This window comes from Nelusetta ayraudi, unplaced genomic scaffold, assembly GCF_046127955.1.
Source record: "Nelusetta ayraudi isolate G7.1 ecotype Tasmania unplaced genomic scaffold, CSIRO-AGI_Nayr_v1 ptg000083l, whole genome shotgun sequence".
NCBI lineage: Eukaryota > Metazoa > Chordata > Actinopteri > Tetraodontiformes > Monacanthidae > Nelusetta > Nelusetta ayraudi.
Genome location: NW_027466133.1, coordinates 392,100 through 407,142, shown reverse-complemented (window position 1 = coordinate 407,142; position 15,043 = coordinate 392,100). Strand labels below are relative to the sequence as shown.

Here is a 15,043-nt window from a genome sequence, read left to right as displayed (position 1 = left end):
AGCATTCCTCGGCAAAGTTGGTCAACTCTCTTCCCCCATTATCGTCATCATCATCACCATCATTATTCCCAGACTCCTCTGTGTCTGCTTATAGCTCCGCCAAGAGAATAATATAAGCAATGTGAGCCTCTGTGCAATAATTACAGCCAAGGAGGGCCTCGAAGAATAATATTTATAAACATGTGCATTCATCTAAATGCCTGGCAGACGTAGAGAAATGTCAGAATGGGCCTCGGAGACGGCACTGGGTCTGGTCTGAGCTGAGCTGAGCTGCTCTGGCAGGGAAGACATGTTCAAAAAAAATAAATAAATAATCCACCTCGCACAAAACGGTTGGCAGCTGAAACAACAGCCATTTAATGTAGTTGGTGCGACTGAAAACAATGAGAACATAAAAAAAAAAAACTTGAGGCAAGCAGCAAGTTTAGAATCTTCAAGTCAAACATTATTGATAACATGTCTTCTTTTAGGACTTGGTTTCGGGTATAAAGCGGATTGGAGCTGTTTCAATTCTGGATTTCTTTGTTTGGCTTTTACATTAACACTAACCTGTCAGTGAACTCCGCATAAAGAGAGAGAAAAAAAAAATCTGTCCTTTCACTTCTTCTGTAGCAGTTTTCCAAAAGTGTCTGCTAGCACAAAGACCTGGCAACCATCCCTTCATGACGTCTGATGTGTCTTTTTAAATAAATAAATGGCATAAAGCTGTTCCACTGAAGTACAGGACCCATCTATTGATGTCTGGGAACTGGTGACAGCTGGTCTCGAGTCCTGGTCCAACTGTTCTGAACGGACTAGCTGCACCTGACTCCTTATTGGGCGACATAAACTATATGGGAATATATAACAACAACAAGAAATAACGTCAATAACGTTAGACCCAGCCCAAAAGCACCAAGGATGCTCGGGAAGAGCCACCGGGAGAAACGACGATATGTGTCGGCCAACCATTAACACAATTGTTATTGTCGAACTTTCAATTGAGGCGCAAACAAACCGCAATAAAGTGTCTCGGTGCCAAGCCATCCCTACCTGAGCGTGTTTTCACATGGCCGAGCCAGACAATGAGGGTAACACGCGAGGAAAAGCGGCGGTGCTGCTCCGTTATAAAGCGACAACAACAACAAAAAAAAAAAACAACAACACAACGACACAACCAGCCAGCATCAAAGGCGCGCTGGTCATTGTGGGCGAACACACACGTTCGAGAGAAATCAGCCTCACTTCTCCCCCTTTTCCACAAATCTGCTCCGTTTTCCGCTGCCGAACGTCATGTGGACCCACCGGGGACAAACAGCGGTTCCCAGCCCCGCCACGGTTGGTGTGAAACAAGCCCCGGGGGCGGCGGGCACTTACCCCGGTTCAGCGTCGGGAGGAAGGCGGGACAGCGACCTGGAATTTCGGGGAACAGGGGAAGGCAGCGGCGGCGGCGGCGGTGGAGGAGGAGGAGGAGGTCGCTGGGTTTTGTGCCGGCAGGACGGGGCGCGATGCTTCCTGAGATCCGCGGAGTGGAGAGAACGGCGCGACCCGACACACTGGCCCGGCTCGGCCCCGCGTTTATGAAAAAAAAAAAAAAAAGAAAAAAGGAAAAAGGAAAAAAAGAAAAGTTGTCCTCGGACTCCTGCAGCCCGCCTCTCGGCCGGGACCCAACGGCTGCTGCTGCCCGGTTCTCAGCCGAGTGACGTCACTCCCGCGCCGCTCTCGTGACTCGTGAGCGAGCGAGCGAGTCAACCAGCCCTCCCCCTCCCCATTCATGCTCTGGTTTGAGGGGTACCCGCCTCCCAAGAAAGAAAAAAGGAAAAAAAGTAAAGAAAACACAACACACGCACACACGCGCACAGTGGGACACCACTTGAGTCTTTACTTTACAATGTTTTTTTTTTTTTTAGTTCCTAAACTGCCGTGAGGTCTTTAAAATGTTGAGCAGTGATTTAAGCTTCCATAACGACTAGGCCTCCGACTTCCAAAACGGTCAATTAAACACACACACACACACACACACACACACACACACACACACACACACACACACACTTTATGAGACGGCTGTGTATTTGGTTTCAACTTGACTTCAGCAGTTGATTGACTTTTTACTTTACTCGTTAAGTGTCTGTTTAAGGCAGCTCCTTCTTCTTCTTCTTCTTCTTCTTCTTCTTCTTCTTCTTCTTCTTCTTCAAATTCCACTAGAGGAGACAACCGAGGACAGGCTCAGTTGGAATATGACTATGCCATAAAATCTCTGTGGAATGAAATTGAAATTCTCCACAGATATGGTGAGAAATGCACTCAAGGCTGCAAAACATCTCTCTGACGGGTTCCAACGTATCTGTCCTTGTTTGCAGATGAGACTCGCAGAATATTAATCTTCATTTAGTCAAAGGAGGAGTCACATACTCAACACAATGAATGTATTTTCCCACAATGCACCTCAGCACAGGTGCTCAGACGCTGGCAGGGTGAATGCAGCATGCATCATCATCATCATCATCATCATCATCACCATCGTTTGGTGAGCTGCCAGTCACATGTCATGTTCCTCACAGGGGTTTGTGTTGCAACAGCACTATAATAAAGGTGATGCAGGTTCGAACGTGTCTGAGTTGTGATGTTGCGATGTCGATACTGTCTGGCAAAAGGTGAGAAGTGGGCGAGGCCTTCGCTGTGTCTAAAAGTGTCTGAAAACTACAACATATGATGATATAACATAGAACTATATTTAATTTATATTTTTTATGTTATGTATGTTGTGGTAATATGATTGCAACAGAATGATTTGGGTAATTCCAGGCCCATTATTCAGCCTTTCGTCAGCCACTCTGTTTGTTCCTCAAAATGTTTCTCTAATTGGTGCGATGACAGCAGCTTTTCCAACAGTGATTTCTATATTTGGACCTTTTTCAAAGTAACAACACTAAAGGGTGACGTGCCACAGTCCGCTGAGCCGAGGCGTGTCACTGTATTAATGGGAAGTTTTACTCATCCAGTGGCGTGACTCAAAAAGACACACTCACTGGGTCGCGGCCAAAGTCTCAAAGTCTTTAAAATCAAGACAGCTCCATCTAGTGGATCAGGCATTTACCGCACCACTGTTTTGTGACATACAAGAAATATCTATGTGACACGGTGAGTAGCCACTAGATGGCACCCTTGGGCTAAACAGGACCCTGTCGCTCCTCGGCGCCACGCGCAGGTGACAGATTAAAGGAAGAAGCTGCACAAATGACATGAAATCAAATCTAATGAGTCGGCGGGCTGCTGGGATCAGTGAGGCGTTACACAAACTCTCGGCCGCAATCATCACAACAAATAAATGAGGGGATGTCTTACAGCACGGTGACCCCCAGCCAGAAGTTCACCTCAGGTAAATATTGCACTTTGGAAAAAAAAAAAAAGCAGTTTGATCTGCCAGTGAGATCTAATTTGAAAGTGATAAAGCAAACAAAAGGCCGCCCTCTTTCAGACACACAGCAAGGCAAAGCAAAAGCAAAGTCATTTTACAGAAATCTCTTGTATCTAAATCCAGACATGAATTTGTCATCACGTCAATTATTCACACAAACTTGCAGCGTGTATCACTCTGCAAGGGTGAACACAAAGCGAGGCCTCGGGGTGCAAAGAGTGCAAAGTGTTTCAGTTCCGTGTGAACCGCTGCCTCCCCAAAACCTGCAACCACTAATCAATGGCAAAGATGGATGCTTGTTTATTTATCGATCTACGGAGCCCAGTCGGCCATCTCTCTCTCTCTCTCTCTCTCTCTCTCGCTCTCTCTCTCACACACACACACACACACACACACACACACACACACACACACACACACACACACGGCGTCCTCCGTGTCAACACTCTGTCCTCCCTCCGTGTCCACTCAGCTCTCTGAAGTCCTGCCAGCACAACTCCAGCTCATTTATCTGCCCTTCTTGTTTCCTCTAACCGCCGGCAAAACCACTGGGCTTCCTGCTCTGTGGCTGTGCCGTCGTCCTGCTGGTCAAACACACACACACACACACACACACACACGCGCGCGCACACTTCTGCTGCCTTCACACGGCAGCTTCCTGTCCACCCTGCCTGCTCCCGGTGTCCTCGGGCCGTCGATGGCGATTGGCGAGAGATCAAGTGCTGCGATCCAGGTCCAGGCTGAAGGTAGAAGATGAAGAATTGGAACGTTACTTAAATTAAACCCAAGATTTTGTCAATTAAAAACAAATAAATAAATAAATAAATAAATAAATAAATTCAAATACACTCATCATTACTGGGGTATCTAAGAAACAGAAAATTCTGCAGCATCTAAAACGTGAAAATGAATGAGCTTTAGTGTGTCTTCATTTAATAGAATTTCAGAGTATTTTCGATGTTGTCTTCGTACCCTGTGAGATCTCAGCAAGGTACGAAGACAACATCTAAATAAAAATATTTGCATGTCTGTTATAGAAAAAAATTTTTGTTTCACTTGTCGCATCATCTTGTGTTACAGAATTATCCTAAAAAATCAAAGGAACCCGGGGTGGAACATTAAGGACCATCACAAAAAATTACGCACGGTCCTTTTGGCAATAAAACAAAGAAAAAAAGGGGGGAAATCTCTTACAAACACACACAAATGTCCATAAAAATGATTCTGAATGTTTTAATTCAGCTCAATTTGGAGACTTGGTGCACTGAAAGAAGTCAGAGCTCAGACGGAGGGAAGTGTGCGTTGACCGAGTCACATGGAGGATGACTAACCCCGGATCGGGTCGAGACTCCCGTCCGTAAAGCTGCCATTGGCCGGGAAGACGAGCTGATGAGGCAGCAAATGAAGCCGTCGTCAAGAAGTCGGCACATCTCAGGCCCCCAATCAAGTGTTTCTATGCGCATGTTTGCAAACTATTTACCCGCGCTCTCCATTTCCCGACAATCAAGCTTTGTGTACTCGGTAAATATTGCTAAACGGCCTTCGACTGATGTGCGTCACGGGCGGCGCTGCTTCGCCTGGAAAGCATTTCTGCGTAACTGCTGGCACCCGCGTCCTCAGCGGAGGACATATTTATTTTCAACTGTTGTCTTAATGGAGTATTTTACTCTGGCCGCCGCGTGTTTACGCAGGGGCCTTTCTTCAGCCGTACTATCTAGTGGCACCATTAAACACAAGCGGAAATTAGGAGCTCAATCCAAAATACCCCCTGAATCTCTTTACATATTGTTTCATTTCTTTTCATTTATGTTTCTTTAAAAAAAAAAAAAAAAAAAACTTGGTTGGATATTCAGGTCAACAACGGAGGTCAAAGCATTGCGGAATTTGCGCGTTATTTATTTTCCACTTTGCAGAGCGACTGTAGGCTTTTCAAGCATCCGGCGAGTTAAAAATAAGAACGTAGCGGCGGCAGCGGCGGCGCTAACCCAGCGTGGACCGGGTTAGCCTCAGGCATCCACACTCCTGTCACCGGGAAGGGGGAGGGGGAGGGGTCTCGGAACGCCGGCAATCACCTCGGCGATGACACTCGTGTAGTCGCAGAGGGAGCAGGATGCCAGGAAAGAGAGGAGCAGCAGCAGCAGCAGCAGATCGGACCACGGTGCCGATTAGCTGCAATCTATCCCATTTTATCCCTCACTTTCAACCTTCTTCTTCTTCTATTTCTTCCACTTCTTCTGTTTTCACCTCCTGGTCCCTGCACGTCTCTTTGCACGCTTTGCCAACACACACAAGTTTTTCGCATTTGAATTTTTTTTCTCCCAGTATTATCATTATTATTATTATTATTGTTATCTCCGGAGGAATTTAGCCCGTTGTGTGCGACATGGCGGCAGACGCAGCGGAGCACAGTGGTGGAAGTGTTGTCGGCCGGTCCTGCGCTGGGCGGCCTTGAAACAGGACCCTGCAGCGGGTGAGCGGAGGGCCGAGCGGGACGCATGCGGCTTAATTGCTGCAAGATGTAACCTCGCCTGCAGCCTGCTGTGGCCCACAAACACACTCACACACATTTGTGCGCGCACGAAGCAAAAAAAGAAAGAAAGAAGGAAAGCGTGCAAACACACAACCACACACACACAAGCACACGTTGCTGCAGCTACGCCATGAACTGATTCTTCTTTTTCTTCCTCTTTCAAAGACATAATCAAGCCCCATTCCCACTGGCCAAAAAACCTGTTAAAACTCTCAAACAATCAGCATTTTGAAAGGCTCGCTGACCTGGGTTAAAATCAGCTTTAATCGGCTCGGCTCCGCTGGGCTTCCAGTGTGAGCATTATGTGCGATACGTCAAAATATCACACCAGCCGTGGCGTATATTACGTACCAAAACAAAGCTCTGTTTGCATTCTAGACTGGATTCATTCAGCATGTTGCAGCACTGGCAAGACAGTGAGATTCGCGAGCTTCTCAAGTCTCAACCCTGCGTAAACTCGCTAAATTCAGTGGGAAAGCGGCATCAGTTTGTTTGTTTGTCAAACAAGTCAAAGTCGTCCCCGTTCTGAAGCAAAAGCAAATTAGAACGATCCAAAATCTGGGGGGGGGGGCAGAGGGGAGGTTGCTTGGCTCTGGGCATCGAGAGACGCTCTTTGTGTCTAATGGATAAAAGATGATATTAATGCAAAGACGCTTTGTGTAATCCACTCTCGGCTTTTGGCCGCATCCCACAGAAGAGGAGCAGTAAATATGGGACTGATGATGAACGAACGCAGCCAGAGATTGGGATCAGAGTGGCCTACAGGACACAGGGCCGGCTGAGGGGAACACGCAGGAGCCGTTTCTTGAAGCCACACAGGGATTTTTTTTTTTTTTTTAGGATTCCCCCGAATTCATAAAGTGTGTTTGAAGGTTTAATTGGGTTGGAGGGGTGCAAAGAGTGAGTGACTGCTGCTGGAGAAAGAGGGGAGAGGGCGACTGCAACAACAGCGAGGGGTGTTTCTGCTGGCAAGACTCTAAAGACCTTAAACTGTAAATCCAAAAAAGAAATCACCCCCCCCCCCCTCCCCGCCCCCCCACCACCACAGTGACTCCATCCTCAGCTCCATCAAGGAGACGTGTGCGCATGTGATTTCTCCGACGGAGCTGCACCACTTCTAGGACTTTGCCCCGATCTGACTGCAGATACAGTTACAAGACCACAACAGAGCCGACCGCAGAACGCCGCCACTGCGGCAGCGACGCGGGAGAACGCGGTGAACCGACGCTGCAGCTGCAAAAAAAAAAATAAAAAGGAAAGACGTAATGGTTTTGGAAACGTAAATTGGAAACATTTGATTGGATGCAACGGGCTGGAGAAGTTCTCAACTCGGTTTCTTCAACCCCGTCGTGTGTCGCTTGCGTTTTAATTCGCCTCCCTCGATCAATCAGACGTTAGCTCGTGTTGCGCTGAGCGAGCTAGCTGGACGCGGTCCTCCTCTTTGGCTGCCGCAGCGAATCCCCGGAGATGTTTATCCCTGCATGTGATTTATCCCTGGACGAGGGCAGCGGTGCCGTCTGCAGGCGGACCCCGGCGCCGCCTTTGATCGGGAGAAATTTAACGTTCGCGCATCTCGCAAGTATGTCAACGGTGACGTCAAGCTGCCCGTGTCCCTGGGCACCAGCGCTTTATTCCGCTCGGCCCAACCACGTGAGACAGACGGTCGGACCGGTCGGAGCGCGTTGATGCATCGCTGCTGGCTGAGTGGATCTGGGAGGGGGAAAAACTGTTGGTGTGACTGTTTGATCTTCGGGAGACTCCGTCCCAGCCTGGTGACCTTCAGGGAACCGCTTCAGCTTTCTTGCGCCGCCGCCGCCGCCGTGGCCGCTCTCCCCGCCCGCTGTGCCTCTTGTTTGCCCCGACCTCCCCACATCAGATTCTGATGAGTCAAACTGGAAACACGTGTTCCAACGGCAGCTCAACCCCCCCGACAGATGGGACAATATCACGTTATTAAGGACAGAGAGAGGGAGGGGAGTGGAGGTGGGCGGCTGGTCTCAAAAAGCTCAGCACTGAGTCGCTGCTGAGGAAGTCGCAGTGCATGGGTTTGCACTTGGACTATCACCTTATTCTGATTGGACATTCTGACCGACTGACTGGCTCTGCCTCCTCGAGCTCCGGCAGTTCAACACCTGACGGACCTCAGCAGGCGTAGAGTCACCACGTTTCATCAATAAAAGAACGTTTGAAAAGAGCAAGTCTTTCCACAACAACGAGTTGTAGGATTTTGTCCGGCGGTGGAAGGAACGCGGAAATTGACCGAGTTCTTAATGCTCTCCGCAGGTCATTAAAACACCAATACAGCATAGATGGTTGGTTACAAGGTGTCTGTAGCTGTAAAACACCCTTTCAGTCGAGCAGCAGCAGCAGTAGCAGCAGTATGGAGCAGCAGCAGCAGTATAAAGGAGCAGCAGCAGCATTATGAAGCAGCTGCAGCAGCAGCACAGGGCCACAAACACGGCATCAAACTGCTTAACACTGAACGTCTGTGTTTCCTCCGCAGTCCAAACACACTCGGAACGACGACGTCAAGTGCCACTAACTATCGGTGACACCTGCCGAACACAGCTGCTCCAAAGACTCCAGGCGGCGCCGCTCCAGGGCTGTCCTGCCGCCGCAGGAGGCAAATCCTTCCTGACACGGAGCAAAACACGACGTCTGCTGTCTGACGCAGCCGCCGCTAACGGAGCTCGGAGAACAAAATTGACGTGAGCCAAAGTCAAGAACCTTTTAAAAACGTTTTTTCGCGTCGCCGCGGCGGCGGCTGAACTCGAACAGACTTTTTTTTTTTTTTTTTTTAACCTCCCACGATTTTTTTCTCCCCTCCTCTTTTCCTGAAAGTCCTGGGAGGCGTTCCGCTGCCGTCTGGCACCGCTATCAGCCGGAGCGAGCCGAGCTATCGGGCTGAGTCACAAAGACTCGATTCACCTGCACCGAATTACTCCTGGAGCCTGAGGCCAGGTATCCCGCCAGCACAGGAAACTCTGGGCACGAAGGTGAAGGGGAGGGAGTGGGGGGGGGTGAGGAGGTATAGGGAACCAAGAAGGAAACCTCTTCCTCCAAGAGACGTCTGGAGAAGCCAGAGGAAAGCAAAGGTTTGGAAATATGATAATATTATACAATAAACACAAAATATTCCATATTCTGTTTTCCTACATGGGAAAATGTGGCTCCTGTAGGCGTCCAGTGGGGGGAAAATGATCTACTTGAAACTGTCGTGCGGATCAGAAATGATGAGTCTCCAGAGACCACAAACAAATAAGGGGTGAAAGAAAAAAAAAAATAAGACGAAAAAAGAAAAAATCTCCCCTGTGTCGGCCAGACGAGGAGAGAAATTCCCCTCGGCTCCCCTCGTGGAACCGCACGCGTCTGTTTGTCACGAAGCGGGCACATGGCGAGCGGGCGACAATTACGCGGTCTGCTCCTTTAACGGCCCTCTCTCACCCCCAGCCAGCCGCCGCTGCCGCTGCTGAGTCACTCTGCTATCAAAGCGCCGGAAAGGCGCGTTAACGCTGAGTCGGAGCGCCAGAAAACCACCACCTCCGTCTCCTGCGCTTTGGACGCACACACACACACTTGTACGGTCTCTGAGCATACACACTCACACACACACACACACACACACGCACACACACACACGCAGGAAGCGCTGTGCGACTTCACAGCCGGGTGACGAGGGAATTTACAGGCGTGTTTAAAGGACGCGCGGACCCTCGGCGCTCATGTGACAGATTCTGGGAGGGAGAGAGCGAGAGAGAGAACAAAAAGGAACCCCGTCCCTCCCCCCACCGTACCCCCTCCTCAAAAAAAAAAAAAGAGTCTGACACCTTGTCTATAGTGCCTTATTAAAAAGGTGAGAAGTGAGTGCGGTGTCTGGAGGAGGGGGCGAACTGAGCTCTTAAAAGAAGACTTCAAAGAGGGAGCTGGTGTCGGGGGCCGAGATTGGCTTCAGGAGGGGTGTGTGCGTGTGTGTAGGGTGGGGGGGGGGCGGTCCTGTGACTGATGTTGGGACCTCACAGCAGAGCGGAGGGGCCCGGGGAGGACGGGACGGAACCGACGAAGGCACGTTGTCGGAGTGTGACGGAGAATTGTTCTGATTCTCTGGGGAAAAGATTAGGTTCGATTAGAGATGTGTTGCTATTTGTAGTTAAAACGGGAACGTTGGAATTCTTGTGCGTTTCCCTGAGTCAGTGTAAAGAGTCTTAAAAAACACATAAAGCGCGAGTACAGAAACTGTGCATAGCTACACTCCTAAAAACACTATGCATATTTATATTTAATAAATTACAAAAATAATAGGGAAAAAGGCACTTAATTAAGAAAAAATGTCATCGTGTTGGGGTGGAAAAAAAAAACACCCTTGAGGAGGCAGAGAACGAGGTTATGGAGCAGCCTTCCGCATCTCGCCCTGATCCAGAACAAAATCAGCCGCAGCATTGACACATTGGCTCCGTCGGCGGAAAGGCGGCCGATTCCAGAGTCCGCTGCAGACGCGGCTCACTTCCCCTGGTGGCCACTTGCAGTAACGTAGCAAATTCCGACAAAAAAAAAAAAAAAAAAGAATTATGAAAAGGATTTCACGTTAATGATATTAGGACAGATTACTGCTGCCTGGCAGGCCTCCGTCCCCTGGGGGGGGGTGTTACGAACGAACCGATTCGACCTCCAGCGATTGGCTGAGCTCCACGTTAGCTTAGTGCCGGGACGCTAGCAGCTGTGCGGCAGCTGGACATGAGCGGCTCTCAGACTAAACACCCGCTGCCGTCTTCCCGCTTCAATGAAGTGCGCAAAGCCTCCGTGACTTCTTCGCCGCTGCCGGTCTGTCAGCTGACACACGGTCAACAGAAATTAGGGCTATCCGGAAACTCGCCTTCCTTCCTCCCCGTGCAGATGAAGTGCCCATAATGTAAACTCCCAGCTGTGGCCACGTGACCCAAACACTAACCCTCCACCATGGCACCCAGACAAAATAATTCACAAAACACTGAGCAAGAGGCTAACAAAGCAATATATAGCTCCTGTACTTCTTAATGATGGCACTATATTTGCTAAAACAGAAAAAAATTTGAACGAAAGCTAAAAACCCCCAATGGTGTCGGGATGCTCCGGCTGTCAGGTCAGTAAAATTAACTTCTAACTGAGGAGAGGATAAATGCGTTTTCATGCCTCGTGGAGGCTAGAATAAGATCTTCCTCCACTCCAGCTGTCAGACACTGCGCTGACATCCCAAAGTCTTGTGCTCCGGCAGGAAACACGGCACAAGAGAAAGTCAAAAATAACAATCACATCATCAGTGGGCTCCGAGAGTGGCCAAGAATCTGAAAGCATTGCTTCAGATCTCCCGCAGCAGATTCTTAATCACCATTAGAAATCTCTGCGGTGATTCATGAGCCGTTGGTGATGTTCCACTGATTAGCCCCGGTATGGACGGATGGTTGGGCGGCAGCTAGCATCCTGTGGGTTTTATATTATATTATATTATATTTATTTAGATTCTTTTTTCCCCAGACAAAACAGAATTGCAAAACAATATCCTTCAGTGGACGAACGGACTTGGCCGGCCAACCGACCAACCATGCTTGTGTCTGTTTCCATATATACAGTGTATTTCAGCATTCGGTGTTTGGTTTTTCCGGCCGCTGGTTTGAGTAACGAGCCCTCAGCAGGTCCAGCATCAAAGACCTGGAGGAGTTTTATCTGGATAATCACTGCACAGAGGAGTGAGTAAGACTGTGGATCAGCCCGACACCTGCAGCCCCTTACCACACACACACACACACACACACACACACACACACACACACACACACACACACACACACACACACACGGGCCTCTGAGGTATTCCCTCCTGACAGTAATTACAGTGATTCATTTGCTCTTATTGTGTAGCAGACGTCTCCCTTTGCGTTGCCCTCGGCCCCAAAGTTTGGCGGGGGTGGTGGTGCTGTTGGGGAAGGGGTAGTGAGACCTGGCTCCTCCCACCTGACGGCTCTTTGATTATCCTCCGCAAACCAAACGTCACGTCGTGCACGTGTCCTGGTTCACCCTGATGATGGAGACAAACAGCGGGACAGACATATGAAAATTTTGACAATTCTTTTTCCTCTTTCACAGCGTCCAGCTCCAAAAGTAATCATCGGAAACCCGATCGGCCCGTAACGCTTTGATCCGCTACAGCAATGCATCTACAGTGCAGTTACAGTAAGAGGTGGAGGCAGCGAGGGAGGGCAATCTTGGCCCGAGAGCCAGCCATGTGTTTCCGATCAGGTGATTTAATCAGAGTTTATCCAGCCAGCGTCAATTTGTCAGAGAAAGGTGAAGGAGAATGAAAAAGAGGGAGAAAAAATTGTTCTCCGTCATCTCCTGAAGCTTTTAACCCATCAAGCGGCGAGAGGCGGAGTCACACTCAGGTAAGGGGAGGAGAAAAGGATTTTTTTTTTTGTGGGAAACCGGAAACATGTCGATGGTCCAGTCATCGTCGTCATCTTTAAGGTTCAGTTAAGGTTACTGTTTTCTTCTTGTGTTCTTCAGAAACTGGAGGTCTTCTTCAATTTCTCAAGAAGTGAGGAAGCCTTTTGGATGAAAGGTAAAAGAAAAAAAAAACATCTTTAAGATACCAAACAACAGAAATAAAAAAAAAAAACCTGATCTGCCTCAACTTCACTTTCAAGCCGCCACAGCTCTTACACAACTGTCTTCAAAGCTCTCACAATTTGAATTTCGGTTGAGAGCTTGAAAAAAAAAAAAAATCTCCTTTGTAATCACAAATCATGTTTCACAGCAGAAAGACGATATGTGATTAATCCCGGAGCTGGGGGGAGGATGGGGAGTGATGATGGGGAATCTGCACCAAACTGGTAAAGGCTGTTGATAATAAAAAGCTCAGTTATAAACTGTGGCCAATAAAAGTGGAGTGTTTGATAAAACAAATAGGGAAGATGTTTTTATTCCCTGTCGAAAACTGAGAGGGACGGCGACTGGCCGGTTCCTCCCATGATGCATTTCCTGGCCACAGACTCCTCGCTCTCGCTCTCTCTCTCTACCTATCTATCAGACAGACTGTTCTGGTGACATCATAAGTCGTTTGCGGCCTCCTCCTCTCGAAAACTCCCCCTGAAAACTGGATCACTGTTACTTAGTCAGAAACAGCACCAAACACCGGGTTAAATCTGATTCTTGCGTGTGAATAACAACAACAGCGGTTGCGTGCGGGTCGTCTGAAAAACACAATTTATTTCTCCAGATTTCAAGGCCAAATAAATCTATCACAGAAAGTAAAACAGAGTTTTCTGGAGATCGTCCGTCACCATGGAAGCCATATTTTCTTCCCCCGAAAAAGTCCATCAGAAAAAAAAGAAGCAGTTGTGTGGGTGTGGACTCAGCCTCAGTAAATCACTTCTTCTTCACATCCCTGGCAGCGACCTTCTCCTCGACCTTCCCACAGACTCCTCTTGATTTCACACCGCTGGCTGGACTGGCTGGATGAAAGGGTGATGCTCGAACCCAACGCCAGCCGCACTGACAGATTTACCACCGCGAGGATCACTGAGGAGCTGGGTTCACGGCGGGACAGGAAGGCATGCTGGGAAGTGGAGTTCTGGCATGGTGGGGGACGGGGACGGGGACGGGGTAGTTGGATGGGATCTTCTTCATATTGACGACACTTTTGGAACTCTCATTTCAAATCGTTCAGTAAAAAATCAAAAATAATTCAGGATTGCGCAGCATCAAATGTAATCGTTTTGTGCAGTCGCAGGCTCCAACGGAGAGCCAAAGAAAATAAAGCCGTCCTTTAATCAAGAGCTGCCACGTACGTCCAACAGACGCCCTGATCTGGATATTTTAAGGAATATTTGTCCGGTCAGGACGGAGCAATGCTTCGTGTCCTTGAATGACCTTCGGACGTCCTCCTGGTCGGATCAATACAACCCACGACCACGTCAGTGGCAAAAAGGTTTGACTTTGTCTTTTTGCTGAAATCTAAATTCTCATCCGTTTGATTCCAAATATGTTTTTTTTCCCCTCACTCTACGAAAGGAAATCTGCGTCGGGATAAATCGTGGCTCTTCATCAAGAGTTGGTCACATGATAGTATATATAGGTGAAGCTGCAGGATTGTCATGTATCTGCTGGCCAGACTGGCCTACACACACACACACACACACACACACACACACACTCTAAGTTATGTGCCTACAAGTCAATTACAAGAACAGAATTTTAAACAATTTCCCCAATGTCTTGGCTGGACTTCCCGCCTGCTGACAGCCTGCGACTCCCCCTTGTTGCCTGGCGAAGCTCCCAGTTGTCTGAGGGCACGTTGGGAAAATAGCAAAAGAAACTTTTAAGATACTCTTCCGAACCGTCAGCGCAGCGCCGAGACGATGAGCAGCTGCACGACGTCCATTTTAGTTGAACATGAAAAACTAAAAAACCCACTCCTGGACTATGTTTTCCTCAGAGAAACCATGTTCCAACATAAACTGCACTTTTCCCATTAAAACAACAGAGATAACGGCGGAGCTGCTGGACAGGATCGCCGTCATGTGATGCAAGGCAGACCATGAACATGTGGGATCACACGCGGTTGACTTTTGACTGTTGAGAGCCTGATTAAGGAATGTTGCAGTGCAAATCCGAACGCACAACGCTGCGCACGGCCCGAGCGCTTCACGCTTTCACAGTGACCGATTCGGTACCTGCCGGAACGATACAACGCTCAATATTCCCAGTGGGATGCGTCGGCGAGCTACCCTTGAACCGTGAGAATTGTGTCCTCCACCGACTTGTGGCTGACATGTGGCCCGCGTAGCAGAAAACACAGCAACTTGCAAACACCTGGTGAGGGCCAACAACAGAGTCCAGTAAATCAAGTCAATCTAAACACAAACTCTTCCTCTGCTCTTCCACAACACGGCCAACAAAAGCAGTCTGCAGCCGGAGGCCGAGGAGACCACCCTCCCTCTGTCCCTCCTTTCTTTCCTTCCCTCCCTGCCTTGTATCCATCCTTCCTTAATTCCTTCCTCCTTCCACTTCTTCCTTCCTTCCCTCCTATCGTTCCTACTTTCTCTCCTTTCCTACCCCATCTTTCGCACCACCCTCCTTCTCCC

At 48.7% G+C, this 15,043-nt stretch overlaps 1 protein-coding gene across 1 annotated transcript in view; it reads right to left on the bottom strand.

The window, feature by feature from the left end:
* Positions 1-1,697, bottom strand: part of rai14 (retinoic acid induced 14) — a 32,831-nt gene extending 31,134 nt beyond the window's left edge. The window contains exon 1 of the mRNA XM_076044785.1: positions 1,357-1,697. The gene's annotated coding sequence lies outside the window, so the exon portion shown is untranslated. The remainder of the gene's footprint in view (positions 1-1,356) is intronic.
* Positions 1,698-15,043: the final 13,346 nt, after the last annotated feature.